We start from the raw sequence: 16,674 nt of genomic DNA on the forward strand, positions 1-16,674 counted from the left end.
GTTCAATGACATCAAAAATGTATAATAAGATGTAGTTTTGATTCAAATTGAACTAATGATACATATAAAAGTTTTCCCTGAACTTCAAACAGTTTTTTATCGACAAATGATTTTTAAAGCTGCGTGTAGCAAAAAGAGAAAACGATTCAACCTATTAACTTCTACCTTTGACCCCTGAAAAATAAACACTTTTCTTGGGAGCTTATATTTATAATATATGAAATTTGTTAATATTAACTGTTTTTCTGTAAAGCCATAAAGCCAAACATCGAACTTGAAGTTCGAGTTAGCTCCATATCGTTAAATTTAAGTTTAAATTTGTGGTTAGGTAACTTAATGTGTTATCGACTAATGTTATCCTTTGTTTGAGTTCAGGTAACTCCAGAGAGGTCAAACTGCGCGCAGTCTGCGTACTTCAAACTCGCAGGCCCTTGATCAAACCATAATTGCGGGCGCCATTTTCTTTTTTTATTGAAAATGTAAAATAAAGTTCAAATTCATCATATTCCCCCAAAAAATACTTTGTATGTCTTTCCATTAGCTGAAAATAATTTCCAAACTTTACCTATTTTTTGCTCATTTTATTGAGAACCTGGTCTTATCGACATACCATGTCTTTCCCCCTCCTTGAATTGCTTCGTGATGTGGGACCAGCTCCATTTGACGCTATGGTCACGCTGACGTCACGGCTTCTGACGTCCAACTTTCTGTGAACGCTCAAGAGATCTGTCACAACATGCTCCCCCCACTTCGATTTAATTCCATTGTGTAGTTCATACGTTACGTTACCTTATCTAGCCAGTCCTTAAGTTTTGCAGAACATCGTGCAACGCATCTTCAGAAAAAAACGTAGGAAAGTCACATGAAGTCATATAGGAAAGCAGACTTCATCCCACCGGTTCACACTGGTGTATACTAAAAACAAAATATGAACATTACCAACCTCCGCCCACCGAAATAAGACGATATGAATACGTGGCAAGCGACCGGACGGTTGTTTGAAACCCGTGCAGCGAGTCGTCTTGTTCGTAGCAACGATTAATTCGTATATAGAGATACATATGTGAGAAGAAAACTGGCAGCACTCACGTGAATACGTTTTTAAACTCAACATTATCCTATTCTGTACTTTTCTAACAAGTGTTGCTGTGTGACCCCACTTCCAACAACAATTTATTTTATACTTTGCTTTTGTTTTCGTGACACTTCGTGATCTTTCCCCGAGCACTTGTATGTTTATCCTTTGAGTGTTCATCCTCTAAAGAGGCTAAATATCTGAAATTGAAAAATAACTTAGGATTTACAATAAGTGGACAAAGTAAATGCATACTGTGTCGGTAAAAGGGAACATAAAATTCTTTTCATAACAGTGAAACAGTAATCTCTATTGAAGGAGAAAAAAAAACAGTTGTCTCTGATGTTACTTCGTGCTATTAAAGAAAACAAAACACAGAGGATAAGGTAAAAATATCTGTACAGTGGGTTCTAAACATTGTCTGATGTGTTTGTCTGAATATATTTGCTCAAGTAGACAAATATCGGATGTTCTGAGATGTTTAGACATCACTTTTGCTATTGTTTTCACTTCTCGACAGCGTAGAAAATTTAGTATACGGTATTTGTCAAGAATATTCTTAATAAATTTTGTTTTAGCGATTAATAAACACTATCATGACCAGTTTTTTAATTCTGATACTGTATAACGATTTTTGTAAGACGAACGGTACCTCATCACCGTACTTTCGCCGTTCGGTACTGAGACACGCTACGTGACGTTATGTTGAGGTTCCGTCCAGTGTGAACGCACCGCCGTTTGACGGTGACTTTGCCTTCCGTTCACTCCCGTTAACTCTCTCGTCCACTGTGAATCGACATGAATGCTGGGTATAGTGACGAAATGTTAGCAATATTTGGCAGTGAGCGCTATTTTCTTTACTTACTCAGCATGATACAAACAGAGAAAAGTTGATCTCCTGAGAGGATTCTCTCTTGAGGAGTAAGGTAACGAAGAATCTGTTCGAATCCGATTACAAGACCAGTGATAAACTACTGGGGACTGTTAAATCATTAAAATAATCAAACGGGAGAAAAAATTTGTCTCTCCCATGTGGTCTCTGCTAACACCGTACAACATCGCCACTGCCCATAAAAATGGCTTCAGTTCCGTGCGGAGGACAGTCCACAGGTTTATTCAGCTTTGGCATATCCATTTGAAGTCGCTCATTGACGATCACATCCCGTAAAGCTCCAGAACTGTGGGGATGTTGATTGCTACGTTCCACTATTCCAAATAGACCCTGCCATGTTTTATGTCACTAATATCGGGTAATTCAACGGCCCAGTCAAGGCGCGATAGGCTATCGTCATATTAGAAACGTATGTGTGCTCCCTACGACCCGGATATTGTCGTCTTGGATGATGACAGTGTCTACAGCACACTCATCATGGAACTGTAGAAGAAAGGGTAACTCTTGGTCACTGATAATGTTGAAATAAACATCCCAATTCATGTTCTTGGTAACCTGAATAAGTGGGTCCAAGTCACATTACGAAAAGCATTCCAAAACATCCTCCATACACTGTGGGGTAAACGCCGCTTTTGGACGTCAGTGTACTCGATACCTTGCAGCGTTTGAAAACTGGTAAAATTTAGACTCGTCAGACGACACAACATCCCTCCAGCTCGCTGCTGTCGGGTTACTGTGTCGTTTGGCCTGTTGAACATGTGCAGCTCTATGTGCAGATACGAACAAAGCAATTTCTCGAGGAACGCGACTTCAAATGACCAATGCATTCAATTCCATTCGCAACGATCGCCAGAAACTGCCTGAAATGGACCTGCATTCACTGACAGTAGCAATTTCTGTTGGGTTTGAAACCGATTGTCACTGACAAAGCGTGACACTCGTCTCCAGTGCCTATCGGTTAATATGTTTTTGTACGTCCACTCTTCTCATGACGTGTTACATGGCAGCAAGTGGTACACCATTCCTTGTAGAGATGTTGTACTCTCTCCGTTGATATCCCAACAAATACTGTAAACTAGTGAATGTATGGTCATAGTCAAGTCGAAACATTATTACTCCTTCTGACACTGTATCACATCGCCACGTCGATCAATACAACCAACACACCACTTCACTTGTATGACTAAATTAGCAGTGGAGAGTCACCTGTAACCATCTCAACATCATCTGTGCGGAACTCCGAAGTGATCACTGTGATTTTTTATGGGGAATTACTAATATTTTGTCCTATGAGATTATTTCTAGTTTTCCCACATTTCTATTTCAGCTGTCTGGACACAAATAAGATATTTATTTCACACTATCGACACCCCCCCCCCCCCCCCGGATTCCTACAAGTCTCACTAAGTATCTGCTACCGTACGATTTGACTGGCGTAGCTGTATAATGGGCCACTGCATGGAGTTATGATTAAAAGTCAGGTAACTGAGTATCATCACCTACATTTAAAGTATAGCCAACAGAGTGACTCCAACGCCAGGTTACTGTGACCTAAGAAGCACCCACTGCCACGCAACATTGGTACTGCCATGCAACTTTGGTAGGATGCACTCTCTGCTACGCAACATCGGTACGAAGCAACCTCTGCCACATAACATCAACATAAATCTCTCTCTACCACGCAACATTAGTAGAAAGCACCCTCTGCCACACATAACGGTACGAAACACCCGCTGCCACATAACACTGGCCCAAATCACCCTCCACTTGGTACGAAGTGATCTCTGCCTCACAACATTAATGGAAAACACCCTCTGCTGGGCAACATTTGCATGAAGCATCATCTGCCACACAACATCAATACAAAGCACCCTCTGCCATGCAACATTGGTACAAAGCACCCCCTGCCACGTAACAATGGCGCAAAACATTCTCTGCCACATAACATTGCTGCAAAGCATCTTGTACCACGTAACACATCCGACGGCATTTCAACGTAAGCTGGAAAGAACCTGCTGCCATACAATATTGGTACAAAACACCGTCTGCCACGCAACATCAGTAGAATGTGCCCCCGCCGTCACGCAACACTGTTATGAACCATCCTCTGCCGCGCAACATCGACATAAGCAACTCCCTGCCTCGCAACATTAGTACAAAGTACCCCCTGTGACGCAGCATCGGTGGATGCACCCTCTGCCACACAATATTGGTACGAAGCATCCTCTGCCACATATCATCAATACGAAGCACCCTCTGCAATGTAACATTGGCACAGAGTACACTGTTCCACACAACAATGATACGAAATATTCTCTGCCTCATGATACTGGTACGATGCATTTTCTACTACATCAAGTTTCCAGTGGCAGCCCAACATGAGCTACAAAGCACCCTCTGCCACACAACACTGGTACAGAGCACCCTCTGCCAAACAACCCATATCGTACAACACAGGTAGGATGAACTCTCTGGCAAGCAATACTGGTTCGAAGCAACCTACCACAGAAGATCGGTAAGATGCACGTTCTGCCATGCACACAACAGTTCCACTACCACTCTGGCGCGAGCTAAAAAGCACCTCCTGCCACGTAACAGTTGTGCATAGCATCCTCTGCTATGCAACATCGGTAGGAAGCACCCTCTGGCACGCAATATTGGTACAGAGCACCCTTGCCACACAACATCGTACGAAGCATCTCTGTCACATAACAATGGTACAAAGTGCCCTGTGCCACGCAACATCGGTATGAACCACCTGCTGCCAAGCAACATTGGTACTAAGCATCCTCCGTCATGTAACATCGGTTCGAAGAACCCTCTACCACACAATGTGCTGGCAAGGGCGCTCTAAGGGCACAGGAGATCATTAAAGGCCGCCCGACTGCAGTGCCACGCCAAATGATCTACTCCAATTCCAAGTTCTGCCATTCACTGTTAGATGTAATGGCGTCATTTACACAGCAGCGGCGAACTGTAATTCATCATAGTTTAGCTAATTTGCACGAGATATTTATAAATTACATATACAAACCTTACTTATAAAACAGTCTGTCTATTAGTAAAAACCATATCAAAATCTCTGCTGTTGTTCCTAAGATTAAACCGAACATACAGACACAGAGGTGCAGTGGAAGGCTTCAGTTTATACAGTAAATCTATAGAAGACAGATAGATAAACATAGATGAGTCTTCTTCACCTAGTTAGCAGGCACATTTAATGCAGATGGAAGCTGTACTGGAGATATAAGAACGAAATTGCCACATGAAATGAGAGCATTTAGAAAAATATAAAAGGATGACTGACAAGAAAAATAGGAGAAATTTATCTACGAAACCAATTTACAAATGATATATTTGATGTGTTATTACATATGACTCAGAAACCTCAACATAAAATAAGAAAGTATTGAAGGGTTTTGAAAGATTGGAAAGCTCAATGTTGAGATGAATGGAGAAAATTAAATTGTTAAACGGAGTAAGGAATGATGAGGAGTTTGAGAAAGTAAAGGAAACAAATAGAAACAATTTACTTAGCATACCACAGTTTGGACTGCAAAATGCTTTTTATACTTTCACTCAACAATTATTATAAGCCTTACATAATAAAATATCGTCAGATGGTGTATTTCGTGATCTTTCCAAGGCGTCTGACTTCGTGGATGTTGTTACTCTCTCAGAAAATTCCAGGTTCATGGAATTGATTGGTTTACATACAACTGACTTTTATCAAACTATAAACACAGAACGTAAAATGATGTGCTGAATAATTCATCTACAGTTAAGTTCCTGCCAAGCTATTTCTCTACCATTCCTCTCTCAAACGGCGTGCGGAAAAAAGAGCACTTAAATCTTTCCGTGCGAGCTCTGATGTACCTTATTTTATTATGACGATCATTTCTCCCTCTGTAGGTACCGCCAACAAAATATTTTCGCAATCGGAGGAGAAAGTCTGTGACCGAAATTTCACGAAAAGACCCTGCCGCAATGACAAACGTCTTTGTTTAAATAATTGACACTTTAATTCGCGTATCATATCAGTGGCCCTCTCTCCGCTTTTACGCGATAGTTCAAAACGAGCTGCCCTCCTTTGTCCTCCGCCAGTGCCATCTGATACGGTTCCCTCACCACACAACAGTACTCCAGAAGATGGCGGACGAGCGTAGTTTAAGCAGTCGCTTTAGTAGCGCTGTTGCATTTCCTAAATGTTATGCCAATAAATCGCAATCTTTGGTTTTCTTCCCCACAACATTATGTATGTAATCGTTCCAATTTAAGTTATTCGTATTTGCAATCTGCAAGTATTTAGTTGAATTTACGGCCTTTAGATTTGTGAGGTTTATCGTGTAACCGAAATTTAGAGGATTTCTTTCAGTACTCATGTGGTTGACTTTGTACAGTTCATTATTTAGTGTCAGTTGCCACTTTTCGCACTATACAGATTCTTGTCTATATCATTATGCAATTAATTTTGATAATCTGATGGCATCTGCAAACAACCTAAGAGGGCTGCTCCGATTTTCTCCTATGTCGTTTATGTAGATCAGGAACAGCAGAGGACCCCTAACACTTCCTTGGGGAACAACAGATATTACACTCGTGTTCAGAAAAAAATAGAACACCTTGAACGACTAGAGGCAGGACATTCATATTCACAGGACACATACATTAGTATGTGCTGCAGAAATAATTAGCCTTCCAGTCACGTCGGTTCAGTATGTGTCCTGTTGCCTAGTAGGCACAGGGTTCGCCATGGGCCCGGATAACTTGTTCCATGCGTGATGGCATCGACGCATGAAAGGGGAGAATGGTGTCCTGTGGTTTAGCGATCCATGCTGCATTGATCTAGTTCCAAGGTTCACCTGTGGTGGTCGGCAGTGCGTTAAAGCACAGTATCCATCGTTTCACCATGTCGCACACATTTCCGATTAGCGACAAGTCTGGTGATTTGGCGGGCCAGGGCAGAAAGCTGACATCCTGTGAGACCAAGAAGGCGCGTGTTCGTGCTGCAGCATGTGGTCGTGCATTGGCTTGCTTAAAAAAAAAAAAAAAGTGGCATCTGGAGTGTTGTCGCAGGATGTCATTCACGAAGGTCACTCTGGTCACAGTGCCCAGACATGAAGCAATTGTGATTTGTGGCTGTACCCAATAGCATCCCACACCCTAAGCCCTCGAGTGGCCCTATATGTCGTGCGCGAATGCAGTCACTGTGATGCCGCTCCCCCTGTCTGCGGCGAACCAAAATGCGGCCATCATTTTCAAACAAACAGAATCTGAGTTCATTCCAAAACACTACCTGATGCCATTCCTGTCCACAGTGACGTCGGTCCACACACCATCGCCGTTTAGTACGTTTCTGCACATTCGTCAAAGGTAGATGGAGAAGTGGACGAAGCACACGTAACCCGTGCCGTGTTAACTGCGACGGACTATCATCCCTGACAGTGTTGGATGTGTTCCACTGTTGCGCCAGAGTCTAGGAGGACGCAGATCTGTCCTGCAATGACAGTCGGGTGAGGTGTCGATCTTCTTGGGCGGAGGCGTCTCGTTGGTGCGACCTGACCCATCTCGTCGTGTTCTACGGCTGTCCTTGGAAACTGGAAATGTGTGGTAAGGTCCTATGGGACCGATCCCTAAATTTACGCACTATTTAAACTAACTTACGCTAAGGACAACACATACACCCACGCCCGAGGGAGGACTCGAACCTCCGACGGGGGGAGCCGCGCGGACCGCAACAAGACGCCTAAGACCGCGCGGCTACGGACGTCCTTGAACCACTCTGCACATACCCGTTGCACTGCCGAAACACTTGGTTCCACACGACCCGAAATTTCCCGGACGGATGCAGCACATTCTCTCATGCGAATATTGCGCCCTCTTTCAAATTTTTTGATTTGACGGTACGGTTCGCGCAGACGTATGCGAGGCATCCTGCACATCTAAAATCACACTGATCCACAACCTTCGGTTTATATCGACAACGATAGCCGCAGGGATATTTCACCGGTCGTTGATTTTGCGCGCGAAATCGGTTTTGACCTTGAACTAGCGGGCCGACACAATTCAAATCCTAATCATGCAGAACATACTAATGTACATGTCCTGTGAATATCAACGTCCTATCTTTAGTCGTTCAAGGCATTCTGTTTTTCCTGAAAACATGAGTGTACTTCCGTTTTACTCGATGACTTTCCGCCAGTTACTACCAACTGTCACCTTTATGACAGGAAATCAAGAATACAGTCTCAAAATTCAAACCATGTTGCAAGAAGAGAAAAATTTTGTGACTGGTGAGAAGTGACAAAAGAAGTCACACAAGGTTCAATTTTGAGTGAATGACCTCCTCTTATCAAAATTAATAGAAAATGTCATTTTTGTAGCCGATACTGTGGTAATAAACCCTTTTATAGAGGAAGCAACAGAGGAGCTTGTTTACGATGTCTTTCAAAGGATTATTATCTGAAAATGGACTCTTCAAAAATTTTGAGAAGACGCACTATATTCACTTCTGAATAATAAATAGTCATACCAACAGCAGTTGTAGTTCAGAAATAGGATTGTCAACAGGGTAGCATGCTCCAGCTTTTGGTTTACACAATGATGAAAATTCTAGAAGAAATGTGTTACTGATCTGCTCATACAGTTAAGTTAAGCTATTTTTGCTCTTCGTATCATTGCTAGTCTTGGAAACAAACGAATCAACCGCCTGACTTATTTTATGCATTTACACTTAACAACGACTCATGAAATAACTTTCTGGGGCAACTTATTACTTAGATAGAAAATATTCATTGCACAAAAGCAGTGAGAAAAATACGTTCTGTTCACCCGCGTATGTCACATCTAAGTGCACCAACACTTCGTCATAAACGACCCATCACGTTATGAGAAGAATAGTGATGTCCATACCTACCACATTAAAGGAAAAAAAATGACCTATATTACTCATTATTAAAATCGTCAGTAGCTCAGAAGGTGTTAAACACGCAACAACAAAATTTTTTGATCACGTGCCCAGTAACATAAAACGTCTGACAGGCAGGAAAGTAAGATTTAAATCTACCTTAAATTCATTTCTCCTGGATAACTTCTTCTATTTCACGAACGAATTTTTATTCAAAAACTAGTAGCCTGAAGACTAGTTTTCAAGTACAGTTGCTTCATTGGGGCTGAAAACTAATATCTTCATTAAGGTTATCACTAATTATGTATACATATCCTGTAAATTGACTCGTTCCACAGTATTTCTATAAAAGAATCCTTCAAATGATCTACGAGTCATATAACTAACAAAATCAAAAAAAGTACTCTCTTGAAGTACGTGGTATTTGACGTATGACGAGACCATTGCTTGAACAGTGAGGCAGGTGGTATATCAGTTTTAGCTGAGGGGAAGGAAAAAAATTATTCGAATTAGGACCGGCCATAGAAAGAAGTTGGAGAAAATCATTACGCTATGTATCACTTCAGCAGCATCTACTTGAGCAGCATCTAACCAAAGGGCTGTGCATCACGAACTGCAATAATTCCGTGTGACTCAGTGACTTTGTGTAAGTCTTTTAATCGGACACCTCTTCGGCAATTAGGGCGTCCCTAATCTACCCCAGTTATCAAACCGGGTAAAAGGAACCCACAGTATAATGTGGAGTCCTAACCACGCGTCGTTTCTAGAAATTCCTAACATCGTTGACTGGTTTTAAAGAAGACCAAAGAATCATTTGTTCGACGGGATTCGATACCGCGACCTTTCTGTCCCCTGGCACGCGCTTTACCGCTAGACCCGCAGGCTCAACGGCAAATAACTACAAGGTAACGGCAGTCCATCGACTGTCACTCAGGTACCGTTGCTCGACGTCTGGCTTAAACTGACTATTGCAATCTAAGTATGACCGAGAGCTTGAACCTAAAATGCTATTTTTTTTCTGACGGAAGCATGGCTGCATTTATTGGGGTGTTGTTGGAATTCTGAAAATCTTTATCAGTTACATGCAGAGCCTCCGCATGGCAAGAAAACTGGCATGTGGTGTGCAGTTTGTGCAGTACGATGTATTGGATCGAACTTTTTCCGTTAAACCATAATATCTGATAAAAATCGTACGTCACCGTTATATTGCGACAGTTTTTCAGAGAATTGGAGCTTTCGCTTGTCAACAATGGTAAGGTTCAATTGATGAGAAACATAGTTTTTGCATTATAATTTGTCCCGTGATGGGTTTTATTCATATTAATTGATAGTTACACGATAAACCGAGAAATGGCAGCTCTGTCTCTAATTTCAGGTCCCACTAATGGTAGCTTTCCCAGGATGTGTTCATGTAAACAGTGGAAGTGCCAGTAGTAGTAACGCGAGGGGTTTTCATATCAGTAAAATGCTTTTCACGGACGATTTGTACAAATCCGAGAGTGATGTGGATAACAACGACTCAGATAAAAATCCTGAATATATTCCTGAAGGGACATTTGCTTCAAAAAAAATGGTTCAAATGGCTCTGAACACTATGGGACTCAACTGCCGTGGTCATCACTCCCCTAGAACTTAGAACTACTTAAACCTAACTAACCTAAGGACATCACACACATCCATGCCCGAGGCAGGATTCGAACCTGCGACCGTAGCGGTCGCGCGGTTCCGGACTGCGCGCCTAGAACCGCGAGACCACCGCGGCCGGCCTTGCTTCAAAAGTTGGTGCCACTGAAATAAATGTGAATAATTAATTAAGCAAGTAAACAATGTTAGGCCGGCCGAAGTGGCCGTGCGGTTAAAGGCGCTGCAGTCTGGAACCGCAAGACGGCTACGGTCGCAGGTTCGAATCCTGCCTCGGGCATGGATGTTTGTGATGTCCTTAGGTTAGTGAGGTTTAACTAGTTCTAAGTTCTAGGGGACTAATGACCTCAGCAGTTGAGTCCCATAGTGCTCAGAGCCATTTGAACCATTTTTGCCAAACAATGTTAAACTGGGTCCCCTACCGTAGTTTACGTGAATTTATGTAATAGTGTGGTGGCACGTATGCTAAAGACCTTCCTTAACATTGTTAACGAGCTGTATTACAGGGGACAGCAATATTAATTTTATGTTGCGTTGAATCGTAGATTAATTTTTGAGATGGTTATAATCCATTATTGCCAAAATTTGGAATGCAAAATTTAGTATCACAATCAGAAACCTTTCGGAACTTTTAATTTTGTATTTTTGATGTGTTTCACAGCAATGTTTCGTTAACTCGCCTAGCAAGTAAACAGTGGCAAGTCGATGGTAGCCCATGTTTAAGTGCACTCAGTTTGCAAGTGAACATCGTTTAGTGTGTAGCGACGTATTTTTAAGAATAAAATTTTTGATAGAATTTACGATTTTAAAAATATATCGTTCTACAAATATTTGAAAACAATGATTATGTGAATAAAGACATTCGCAACGAATGTACAAGAAATATCTTATTTATTGAAACTTTACTTTGCAATTTCTCAAAACAGCGAATTTGTCCTTTATCATTGTCTGCCGCCCAGGTCTTAAACTAACTATGGTTATGGCATGCAGGACAATGGAAGACCGAATTATTTGAGTTGTTTTTGATGATAGGGTAGTCTGTGGATCAGACACATTATAAGCAAAAACTGTTTGCATAAAAGTATAGTCGTATGAAAAATATAAGAAGAAGAAGAAGAGCTAGAAAACGATATGGAGTGCTGACATATTTGAGAGAAGGATTATTCTAGCAAGAGCTAAAGGAAACAATACATTGTCGGCAAATAACACTCAAACGAAACTAGTGCTTTGACGGATTTACATATGTTTGTGCGGTTTTGTGTTGCACAGTTACTCTATTCGTTTCATACAAAGAATAGCATACGTAATCAATACATGAATTGTACATGTTACGAAGATCCGGGGTAAGAACTGTATGACTATATACGCTGATGTACCAGCGATACAGTTCGTGCAAAGTAAAGTGATGCAGAGTCCAGCCAGAAAATTTATTTGAACACCATAAAGATTTACCAACCAACAATGGTTCTGAAGTCGGGTATACACTCGACCAACGAACGACAACAAACCGAAATTTTCTTAGTGTGTACGGAGGGCAAATCGGAGCCAAAGAAGCAGTTGGCTTTTGCTGCAGTTCAGTCTACCGGCGAAACAACAAAGCGTTGGCTGTGATCTGGGCGTGGGACCCACCTACCATTGTGGAAATGTTCCTTGGTTCAGTAGCAATTTGGTGTGTCTGTTTAACGGGTATGTTTTTGTTGTGTCTAAAGATATTGGCGTGTATAGTGGAAAACGGCGACAGCATTAAAGCTGATAATTTTATCATTAACCGGAATTATGGGACCCTACAAATGTAAAAATAAATTGAGAAGATTAGGTATTTGGAAGGAAATAGGTCAGATTTTAGAAAATAATGTGCACGATTTGAAAAAGAAAACGGAATCTCCAAGGATATCACTTTATTGGACGTACAGCTCTCCTAAAAGAGGTGTCATCTTTGAAAATTTTAAGCCCTACATAACGCAACAAGAATTCTAAGTTTGTAACTCTCATTCGCAAAAAATTATGAAACAGCCCGTATTCCAATTCGGCTTTAAGGCCGACACCAATTTTGCCCTATCACATTGCTTCCTACTTTTTAACCTACTTTTTACAAGAGAGGTTGTCTAACAGCGTCGACTCTTCTTCGACGTCTTTTTCTGATGATCAGCTTACTGTATTAAAATAAATGCTGCACATGAGACGACTGTTAAATCTGTTTCTGTCCTCATAATATCTGCCGGTGAAATTGTTATTAAAACATTACTTTATAACAATAACAAAATGGCAGCAACGTCGACAAGTTATCAGATCCAACTGCGATTTCACATGGCGGAATCCGCTGGTCGCAAACCCTTGGTTTGGTGAGGATGACAGTCCGAACCCCAATGCGTTGGCTGCCAGCGTTCAGCCGAATCCATTCGCTGTCGTTCTTTTGCCTTAGTTTGGTTACTGTGCACGTGCCTTAAAGGAAATGGCAAGTAATGCACCTCATGCAAATGGACTGTCCAATAGGAGGTGTTTGAGGATGAGAGATGGGGCGTTGGAAGCTAGAGGAGCTTCGCATTCTCTTAATCAGAAAGGGAAGCCAAAATAACGGCCACAAATTTTCATATTTCTTGTTACCTAACTACCTAAAATGACCTTCGATTCGCCTTTTCATCTCACATATGCGTTTTTCAGAGTCAGTATCTGCTATAGTCGCTGTGAGCTATGAAGAGCAGTCCAGAATCACCGTACATCTGCGAGCTACGAAGAACAGTCCAGAATCACTGTATATCTGAGAGCTACGAAGAGCAGTCCAGAATCACCGTACATCTGCGAGCTACAAAGAGCAGTCCAGAATCACCGCACATCTGCAAGCTACGAAGAGCAGTCCAGAATCACCGTACATCTGCGAGCTGCGAAGAGCAGTCCAGAATCATCGTACGCCTACGAGCTACGAAAAGCAGTCCAGAATCACCGTACATAATGTGCACGCCATCTGGCTTCGTCAGATACATGACGAACGGTGGACACCGTTGGCCCCTTCAAGCTTACCAAGCGTGGTCAACACACAGGCCTCGCCTTCAGGAGGGTTCAGAACCCCATCCAACATTCCTGATTTAAATTCTCCGTGGCTTTCTTAAATCTATGAAGGTGAATACCGAAATGTTAGCATTTTAAAAGGGCATAGACGTTTCTCTTCCCAATCCTAGCCCTATCGGAGATTGTATGCTCCGTCTCTAGTCAGATCACCGTCAATTTAGCTTGAAATCCTCGTCTTCCTTCTTTTTCTTCCAAACTTCAGTTACTGCTCTCTTTTGGACACCTCAAGTTACAGTCAAGACATTATAAATGTTAACGAGAATCTGTAATACTCCCAGACGGATTAATCATAGGTAACTGCATGGCAAGAACCTTAATCGACATATTCATTAATCATATTGAAGCAAATTCTTTTTGAAAAATTTAAACAGACGGCAAACAACACCGTTTATTACAAACGTTACATTGATGATACATTAATTATATTAAAAGGCACAGAAGAAGACATAGACACCATGCATTCACAGCTAAATACATATAGGTTACATGATGAAATCGAATTAGTCCGTGAAATTGAAATAAATAACACAAACACTACAGACAAATCAGTAACCAATCATGCTACCCAGAAAGCCATAAGAAGTCATATTTTCACTCAGTGAGATAGAAATCAAGAAATTTTCAACTTGAAGAAGATAAAATCAACAAAGAATTAGCAATACTAGAAAATTTACAAAGCGATTAATTTCGAACCACAAATACCTAAAGAAAATTACACACAGAAACAGAAAGCTAAGCAAAAATCTGGAGCAATGAAATTACTCTAGAAAGAGAGGAAGGCAAAGAAAAAACTAAAGTCGTAGTTCTGCCCTGTTACGGAATCATTACCAATAAAACAGCCAAAATTTTTCAAAGCACAGATACCAAAATTGGGTTAAATGCTGAAAACAATATTAGTAACGTTTAAGACGCACCAGCAGTACAACAGACTCATTTAATAAGTCAGATATCTATAAAATTGGATGTGACAATTGTGACACTTGAAAATGGCTTAGTGGGCTGGAACTAGTTGTGAACAAATAAAAATAATACAACAAAAGAGAAATATGTCACCTTCTTTTAATTAGTTGAGTAAATGATTTCTTTGTTTTCCTGACACATCACTGCATAAATGTTCTGAAGATCGTCACATTCTGAACCAAAACGTTAACCAATGTAAATAAATGTTTTATTAGGTCGAGATTGTTTTCTATCCATTTTTAAATTATTGCAGATTGTTTAGTATTTAGCATCAGTGGAAACACAAACAAAAAAATGAAATTAAACATCATCATTGTAGTCTCCTTATGAGGTCTATCTAGTTCTCTCTTTCCAGTTGGCCGATAATTCATTATTTTTTTGGTAGATTCAACATAGTCCTTTCATTTCATTCTATTCTCTTCTATCTTGTCATTATCTGGAAAGATTTTTAAATCTGTTCTTTTCGTCTCATTTCTTATTTTACCCGTTATATTACAGCCCCTTAAATATCTAATGAACTTCTTCATTGCATTAAAAATCACATCTTCAAGCAGTTGACGTGCAACACTTATTCAGACACCTCTTGATCTTATTTAACAGTGACTATGAACGAGTTACTGTGCTAACAGGGATTACTTGTATGTACTAGTTCACAAATGGCATACTTGCACATATATATTTTGTTGGTGAAGATTGTATGGAGGTAAATTACTGTGTCAGTGGCATTTAAGTAACAAGTCTTCCCGTACTCCATAAGCGACTGGCATGTTAAGCATCCAACAACAATTGGTACTTTGCTTTTCCTAAATTATCGACTGCCCTGCAAGTCATCGTGGTTTCCGGAGAATATAGATGTAGATGCAGATTGTTCGCAATACTAATCCTCAAATCACTTGCAGAGAAAATGGTGTTATATGTCTTTTGCAGGTGCATTTACTTTGTTATTCCTGCATGTTTTCTCTATCATTTTAGCCATAATAAATCGTTTTAGAGCACTGATGATAGTTAAAAAGTTTGTTGGAAAAAATTTGGCTGACGTATACATTACATGAGGAATAAAACAGTTCTGTTCGCAAGGAAAAAGACATTTAAAGAGTATTTCTTCTTCTTCTTCACTAACATATACATATACAAATATATCTACAAAAATATCGTCCCGTGAATAAAAATACCGTACCACCAATGCTCATCGAAACATTTAGCTCAACATTCCAGGGAACTGCCGGCTTCTCACTGGAAGTGAACTGCCCTGCCACCTTGTGGCAAACGTACGAAAGTTGTTAACGAAGTTCTGTGCGTCAGATGTCACCACTATACAATCTATCTCACACAGGCAAGATGCCTTATATTCAAACCACAGTGTCGTGCATTGCACAAGTGGTGCACCACGTTGTGTCATGTTTCAGGTTTCTTTCACGTGCCATTCGCGCATGAAGTCCATGATACGAGAGTGCTTCAGTGCCTCTGTCCGCTGAGTAATTAATCTAATCATTTACTTCTACATCTATACTCTACGAACCACTCAAGCGCATGGGTGAGGATACGTCACACTGTACAAGTTATTAAGACTTTTCCCATTCGATTCACTTACGGGAGCGTGAAAAATATTTAAATGCCTCTGTGCGTGCTTCAGTCTAATGTTATCCTCACGACACCTATCGGAGCGATATGTAGGGGACTGTAGCATATTCTTAGAGTCATCATTTAAAGCTGGTTCTTCAAACTTTGTCGGCAGACTTTCTTGGGATAGTTTCCGCCTATCTCCAAGAGTCTGCCAGGTTAGTTCTCTCAGCACCTCAGTGTCACTCTCCCGCAGGTCAAAGAAACCTGTAACAGTTCGCGCTGCCCGTCACCCTGCTAGACCTATTTGGTGCGAGTCCCGCATCTTCAGCAATAGTCTAGGATAGGTCGCACGAGTGATTTGTGTAAGAAATCTTCTTTGTAGGCTGCTTGGTGAAGGCGTTTCCCTAATATCCCACCCACTGTAGGCTGATTGCTGATGGCGTTCCGCTAATATTCTACCCACGGCTAAAGTTATGTGATCGTTCCATCTGATGTCCCTAATAAGTATTACAGCCAGGTACTTATCTGTATGCGTTCACCGATTCCAGTTGTGACTCACAGGATTGTACT

At 41.0% G+C, this 16,674-nt stretch overlaps 1 protein-coding gene across 1 annotated transcript in view; it reads right to left on the reverse strand.

Annotated features, from left to right (window-relative positions):
- LOC124712373 overlaps positions 1-16,674 on the reverse strand; it is a 623,942-nt gene that overhangs the window by 303,765 nt on the left and 303,503 nt on the right. The window lies entirely within an intron of this gene.

The sequence above is a fragment of the Schistocerca piceifrons genome, chromosome 8 (assembly GCF_021461385.2).
Source record: "Schistocerca piceifrons isolate TAMUIC-IGC-003096 chromosome 8, iqSchPice1.1, whole genome shotgun sequence".
Classification (NCBI taxonomy): domain Eukaryota; kingdom Metazoa; phylum Arthropoda; class Insecta; order Orthoptera; family Acrididae; genus Schistocerca; species Schistocerca piceifrons.